The 7,500-nt window shown below is 60.5% G+C and overlaps 2 non-coding genes across 2 annotated transcripts in view; both read left to right on the plus strand.

Annotated features, from left to right (window-relative positions):
• Positions 1 to 6,697: 6,697 nt before the first annotated feature.
• On the plus strand, positions 6,698 to 6,855 carry LOC132942224 (5.8S ribosomal RNA). Its single transcript, XR_009664241.1, has one exon. It is a non-coding gene; the product is annotated as a 5.8S ribosomal RNA (ribosomal RNA).
• A 370-nt stretch (positions 6,856 to 7,225) lies between these two features.
• LOC132942247 (large subunit ribosomal RNA) overlaps positions 7,226 to 7,500 on the plus strand; it is a 4,194-nt gene continuing 3,919 nt past the window's right edge. The window contains exon 1 of the ribosomal RNA XR_009664263.1: positions 7,226 to 7,500. This exon is cut by the window's right edge and continues 3,919 nt beyond it. This is a non-coding gene — a ribosomal RNA (large subunit ribosomal RNA).

The raw sequence follows: 7,500 nt of genomic DNA on the forward strand, positions 1-7,500 counted from the left end.
TCGGGAAAACGAATCGTCCGTACAGCGGAGGAGAACCCAGTATACATCGGGAAGGCGTCAAAGCACGGACCTTCGGGTCCACGACGAGCCGAATCGCCGCCGCGCGGGCTCTCGGGCCCGCTGGCGGCGCATCAACGGTGAACGCGGTGATCCGCGGCAAACGGTGTGGGTTTTCGGAATCGTCTGCAGACGACTTAAGTACCGGGCTGGGTGTTGTACTCGGCAGAGCAGTTACCACGCTGCGATCTGTTAAGACTGCCCTTTGCCTCGGGGGTTCGTCTTGTCGGTTGGACAGGACCCCCAATGACCGATGCGTGAACGGATCGGCCAACCGGTCTCGTTCCTCGCGTCGGGCGCGCATGGTCGATGCGCGGCGTTTCGGCGCCGCGTATCGCGAAAGGCGTCCGTCGCGCGGACCGCCGGTCGGTCGACCGCGCTGGTGATTGTTTTCGGAAGTTCGTCGTACGACGAACACCGGAGGCCGTCACCGGCGCGGTCGACCGACCGGCGGTCCGCGCGACGGACGCCTTTTTTTTTTCAATTCCGTGTGGCCGTACCACTACGCAGCGACATAGGATTTATTTGAGATAATTATTTTTCACGCGCGGTCGCCTGGACCGACGGACCGACGACTGCCCCTCGGCCGCGGTTCGTCGCCCGGCAGACGCAATTTTTTTTTCAATTCCGTGTGGCCGTACCACTACGCAGCGACATAGGATTTATTTGAGATAATTATTTTCACGCGCGGTCGCCTGGACCGACGGACCGACGACTGCCCCTCGGCCGCGGTTCGTCGCCCGGCAGACGCAATTTTTTTTTCAATCCGTGTGGCCGTACCACTACGCAGCGACATAGGATTTATTTGAGATAATTATTTTTCACGCGCGGTCGCCTGGACCGACGGACCGACGACTGCCCCTCGGCCGCGGTTCGTCGCCCGCAGACGCAATTTTTTTTTCAATTCCGTGTGGCCGTACCACTACGCAGCGACATAGGATTTATTTGAGATAATTGTTTTTCACGCGCGGTCGCCTGGACCGACGGACCGACTTTTTTTTTTTTAAATTTATCTGCCTTCCTACTACGCGCTAGCACGTGTGATTTGGCCGAAGATTGTTCGGTTGATGGAAAAAGTTATTACAGCAAGTGGATATGGTTTACCGGTATTATTCGGTGCGGGCATTCGGCGAGCACGTCCCGCGGACTCGGAGTGCCGTACGCGGAAATATTTTTCCTCGACGGGCGAGGCGCGGAGTCGCCCTTGGTGCGCGGCGGCGTCCCCGTGACCGGATCCGTGGACACTGTGCCCTTCATCGATTGCCGATTTTTGTCTGGTCGGCGTTCGACGGGTGCGAGGTGGGACTAACGTAAAGAATTATTACGTCCCGCGGACTCGGAGTGCCGTACGCGGAAATATTTTTCATCGACGGGCGAGGCGCGGAGTCGCCCTTGGTGCGCGGCGGCGTCCCCGTGACCGGATCCGTGGACACTGTGCCCTTCATCGATTGCCGATTTTTGTCTGGTCGGCGTTCGACGGGTGCGAGGTGGACTAACGTAAAGAATTATTACGTCCCGCGGACTCGGTGTGCCGAACGCGGAAAAATTTTTCTTCGACGGGCGAGGCGCGGAGTCGCCCTTGGTGCGCGGCGGCGTCCCCGTGACCGGATCCGTGGACACTGTGCCCTTCATCGATTGCCGATTTTTGTCTGGTCGGCGTTCGACGGGTGCGAGGTGGACTAACGTAAAATATTAATACGGCAAGTGGATGTGGTTTACCGGTATTATTCGGTGCGGGCATCGGCGAGCACGTCCGCGGACTCGGAGTGCCGTACGCGGAAATATTTTTCATCGACGGGCGAGGCGCGGAGTCGCCCTTGGTGCGCGGCGGCGTCCCCGTGACCGGATCCGTGGACACTGTGCCCTTCATCGATTGCCGATTTTTGTCTGGTCGGCGTTCGACGGGTGCGAGGTGGACTAACGTAAAGAATTATTACGTCCCGCGGACTCGGAGTGCCGTACGCGGAAATATTTTTCATCGACGGGCGAGGCGCGGAGTCGCCCTTGGTGCGCGGCGGCGTCCCCGTGACCGGATCCGAACCACCGCGTGTGAAAATTCGATTTTTTTTTTTCACTCGACGTTCGCGGTTATTCGGCGGTCCCGGGGTGGTGCACATGACGGCAGCCCCGGCGATGTCCGTCCGACACGATTTCGAATTCAACTTTTCGAACGTAGTTTTTCCGTGTGCAATAACTCGTTAACCGTTGGTTCGATCTCGACGTACCCGAGACGTGTTCACGTCGTACGTTCCGAGTACTATAGGACACCGGTGTCCGCGACATTTAAATCGGTAATCCTTTATCCGCGGCCGTACCGCTACGCACGGAGATAGACCGATATTTGATTTTCGCTTAAACCGCTACGCACTGTGATTGACTGTATTCCGACGGCGGGGTCTCGGTCAACCGTTTTCACGGTTTGCCGGTGACATCGACCGTACCGTTCATCACGGGCAGACCGCAGAGTCGTTGTCCAGGGATATCCCCCTTTGCCGAAAACCTTTACCGCGTAGAATTTCTGCGCTGACCGCGACGTTACAGGGGTGATTACCGTCGCCGAGCTGCGCGCCCGCCGTACCGTCCCGTCGCACGGACCACCGTGTGTGAAAATTCGATTTTTTTTTTTCACTCGACGTCCTCGGTTATTCGTCGGTGCCGGGGTGGTGCACATGACGGCAGCCCCGGCGATGTCCGTCGACACGATTTCGAATTCAACTTTCGAACGTAGTTTTTCCGTGTGCAAATAACTCGTTAACCGTTGGTTCGATCTCGACGTACCCGAGACGTGTTCACGTCGTACGTTCCGAGTACTATAGGACACCGGTGTCCGCGACAATTAAATCGGTAATCCTTTTATCCGCGGCCGTACCGCTACGCACGGATTTTGTGATTTTCGCCTAACCGCTACGCACGGTGATTGACGGATTTTCGATTCTCGCCTAACCGCTACGCACGGTGATGGCGAAGTTCCTTCGACCCGGGTGTACCACTACGCGTGAACACCCCCCGTCGCACATTGTGAAACTCGAGATTTTGTAAATTTGTGAGCGACTCGGTCGTCGGCGTTCCGCCGGCGTCCGATCGCCAATCACGTACGACAGCAAAGCCACGGGCGACGCCGAAGCCGACGCGGTCCATCGCCGCGCACCGGTCTGCCCAGTCTTCGGAATGGTCAGCAATCCGGTGCCCTTCGATGGTATCCGTCCAAGTTTCGGCGACCACCCATCTCGCACGCCGAGTGGCAAAACTCAACCGGCGTCGGCAGGCCCGCCTTCCGGTGGGCCTCCGACGCGCAAATCGTTTTTTTCAAAAATCGATGACGACTCCCGTTACCGTTCCGCAAGTTACGAGCTCTCGACGCCAAAACATTCCCGCCGCGGCCGGCCATCGTCGCCGTGCCGGCGGTCGCCGGGGCGAAGCCCCGGGACGACGGACTTCGCGTCGCGTCCCGGCTTCCCCCACGAATCTCGGCTGGGGGCCGTTATAAACCTGGCGAGAGGCGCTAGCGCGGTAATTCTCCGTCCGCTGAAAACGGACGGCGTACGCGCTAACCCCGACTCTCGTCAACGCACGGGTCACGTCGCGTCGGGCGAGCGCTCGCTCTCCGCGTGTGTTCGGTCTTCCGCACGCGACCGCCGCCGCAGTCGCCCCGCGTTCTGCGGGTGCTCAGTGCGGCGCTCGCGTCGACCGAAGGCGCGCGGTTTACGGGCGCCCGTCCGCGCACGTATCCCACTCGAACCGCGGTCGGTCGTGCGCCGTGACCGTATACCGGTCACGGTCGTTTCGACCTTCCTCGGCGTCGGCTTGCCCACGGGCGGACCGGCGCTCGGACGCACCGCGTCCCGAGACGAGTGTCCGCGTCGTCGTCGCCCCTTGGTCGGCGTCGCCGCGGGGATCCGTCACGGGACGCAGTTGTTGTAAAACGAGATCCCTGGTTGATCCTGCCAGTAGTCATATGCTTGTCTCAAAGATTAAGCCATGCATGTCTCAGTGCAAGCCGCATTAAGGTGAAACCGCGAAAGGCTCATTAAATCAGTTGTGGTTCCTTAGATCGTACCCAAGTTACTTGGATAACTGTGGTAATTCTAGAGCTAATACATGCCGACAGAGTTCCGACCGTCGCGGCGCCCTCGGGCGTCGCTCGCGGGAGGAACGCTTTTATTAGATCAAAACCGGCCCGTCGCGGCGCGCTTCGTGCGCGTCCCGATCGCGGCCCGCGCAAAGACCTGGTGACTCTGAATAACTTCGAGCTGATCGCACGGTCTCCGTACCGGCGACGCATCTTTCAAATGTCTGCCTTATCAACTGTCGACGGTAGGTTCCATGCCTACCGTGGTGGTAACGGGTAACGGGGAATCAGGGTTCGATTCCGGAGAGGGAGCCTGAGAAACGGCTACCACATCCAAGGAAGGCAGCAGGCGCGCAAATTACCCACTCCCGGAACGGGGAGGTAGTGACGAAAAATAACGATACGGGACTCATCCGAGGCCCCGTAATCGGAATGAGAACACTTTAAAACCTTTAAACGAGGATCAATTGGAGGGCAAGTCTGGTGCCAGCAGCCGCGGTAATTCCAGCTCCAATAGCGTATATTAAAGTTGTTGCGGTTAAAAAGCTCGTAGTCGGATCTGTGTCTGGGCGGTGCCGGACCACCCTGGCGGTCCGTCGTGTCGCGGCCGGCCGTGTCGCGGGACCACGTGTCCCGTCGGCGCGGTCGTCGTCGCGCTCGTCAGCCGTCTCGGGGTGTTAGTTACCGGCACGTCGGCCGGACGTATTGTCGGCAGGCGGACACGTGTCTCGGGCTTCCGGCGCGCCGCGCGGCCACGCGTCGCGCGGCCGTCGGGGTTCGACGACGGCGGCCGCCTACTCCAATCTTGCTGCGCGGTGATCTTCACCGATTGCCGTCGGCGGGCCGACACGTTTACTTTGAACAAATTAGAGTGCTCAAAGCAGGCTCAAATCTGGCGGGGCGGCTTCACGGCCGTCTCGTCAAAAGGCCCTGAATACTGGTCGCATGGAATAATGGAACAAGACCTCGGTCCCGCGCATCTCCGCCCTTCGCGGGCGCGCGAAATCGCCCTCCGGGGCGTTTCCGTGCGCGGGCCGCCGGGCCGCGGGCGCCAGTCGCCCGCGCGTCCCGCCGGGCCGGTTTTCGGGACCGGAGGTAATGATCAACAGAGACGGGCGGGGGCATTCGTACCGAGACGTTAGAGGTGAAATTCTTGGATCGTCTCGAGACGAACTGACGCGAAAGCATTTGCCAAGTACGTTCTCGTATGATCAAGAACGAAAGTTAGAGGTTCGAAGGCGATCAGATACCGCCCTAGTTCTAACTGTAAACGATGCCAGCTAGCGATCCGCCGGCGTTTCATTAACGACCCGGCGGGCAGCTTCCGGGAAACCGAAGCTTTTCGGTTCCGGGGGAAGTATGATTGCAAAGTTGAAACTTAAAGGAATTGACGGAAGGGCACCACCAGGAGTGGAGCCTGCGGCTTAATTTGACTCAACACGGGAAACCTCACCAGGCCCGGACACCGGAAAGATTGACAGATTGAGAGCTCTTTCTTGATTCGGTGGGTGGTGGTGCATGGCCGTTCTTAGTTGGTGGAGCGATCTGTCTGGTTAATTCCGATAACGAACGAGACTCTGTCCTGCTAACTAGGCGGGTAACCCCGGGTCGGCGTGTGCGCGGCGCGGGCGGTTTCGGCCGTCCGTGTTCGCGTACCCGTCGGCTCGGCCCGGTATCCCCGAACGCGTTCGCCCGTCGTCCACGGCGGTCGTCGAGCGCGGCCGCGCCATCCGCGTCCCGGCGTGCGGCGGGCGTGTGTCGGCCGGGGGGCAACCTCCGGTCGGCGCGCGTCCGTCGTGCGTCGGGCTCCGTGGTGAAGCGCGCCGTGTTCGCGGCCGTCGCCGGCGGATCACGATACGTTACTAGGGCTACCGCCGGCTCCCAGGAGCTTAAACTCTTCTTAGAGGGACAGGCGGCGGACGAAAATAGCCGCACGAGACTGAGCGATAACAGGTCTGTGATGCCCTTAGATGTTCTGGGCCGCACGCGCGCTACACTGAAGGAATCAGCGTGTGTTAACATTCCTGGGCCGACAGGCTTCCGGGTAACCCGCTGAACCTCCTTCGTGCTTAGGGATCGTGGCTTGCAATTTTTCCACGTGAACGAGGAATTCCCAGTAAGCGCGAGTCATCAGCTCGCGTTGATTACGTCCCTGCCCTTTGTACACACCGCCCGTCGCTACTACCGATTGAACGGTCGCATTGAGGTCTTCGGAGTGGACGCGCGTTATTCGGCCCCCTCGGGGGCTGGGTCGTCGCGCGATCGCGAAGATGACCGAAATCGGCCGTTTAGAGGAAGTAAAAGTCGTAACAAGGTTTCCGTAGGTGAACCTGCGGAAGGATCATTAGAGACGGGCCCGCGGTACCGGCAGCACTTGCCGGTCTCGCGCGCGCCTAATCCGACCCCGTGGCCGCGTGCGCTCGCGACTAGCTCGCCGACCGCCCGCGCGCCGCGACCCCCGACCGAGCGTCGACCGAAAGATGGTTAACGTCGAAAGACCATACGGGCCCCGCCGTGCGTCCGCGCACGGCGCGTGGCCGGTAGAAGTTTCGTCGACAAAAAAAAACACCCGACCCCGAACAGCGGATCACTTGGCTCGTGGATCGATGAAGACCGCAGCTATCTGCGCGTCGTCGTGTAATCCGCAGGTTATACGAACATCGACCAGTCGAACGCACATTGCGGCCTCGGTGACCCGCGGGTCCCGGGCCACGCCTGTCTGAGGGTCGTATACCGGATACTCGGCCAGACCGATGCGCCGCCGGCAGGCGTCCGACGGCGGCGGCAGTCCTCCCGGGGACTGTCCGCCCGCCCGTCGGCCGCTCCGGTGGTGCGAGATTGGCGGTTCGACCGTGGAAAACCGCGCTCGCGCGGCCGCCTCCGGTCGTCCGCCCAAGTTGTGACGGCAAACAGTCACGGGTTCTCGCGTCGTCAAACGGCACGTCCCCGTCCGCCCGCCGCGCGAGAGCGCGGCCGGGTCGGCTGAGAGTCCACGGACCTCTCCGGCTTCCGAGACGCGGACGCGGACGGTCACCGTACGGGCGGAGCGCGGACCGCAGGCTGCCGTGTAATTTAAAAAAAAAAAAAACCGATACGTTCCGACCTCAGATCAGGCGGGACTACCCGCCGGATTTAAGCATATTAATAAGCGGAGGAAAAGAAAACAACCGTGATTCCCTTAGTAGCGGCGAGCGAACAGGGAAAAGCCCATCGCCGAATCCCGCCGCGCACTTTTGTGTCGCGGCACCTATGGGAGTTGTGGCGTACGGGCCGGCCTCGTTGCCGGGGCGCACGTGACGGTCCAAGTCTCCCTTGAACGGGGCCATGGCCCGCAGATGGTGCCAGGCCAGTAGAGGCCGTCACAGCGTTCCGGG

The sequence above is a fragment of the Metopolophium dirhodum genome, chromosome 3 (assembly GCF_019925205.1).
Source record: "Metopolophium dirhodum isolate CAU chromosome 3, ASM1992520v1, whole genome shotgun sequence".
In the NCBI taxonomy this organism is placed as follows: domain Eukaryota; kingdom Metazoa; phylum Arthropoda; class Insecta; order Hemiptera; family Aphididae; genus Metopolophium; species Metopolophium dirhodum.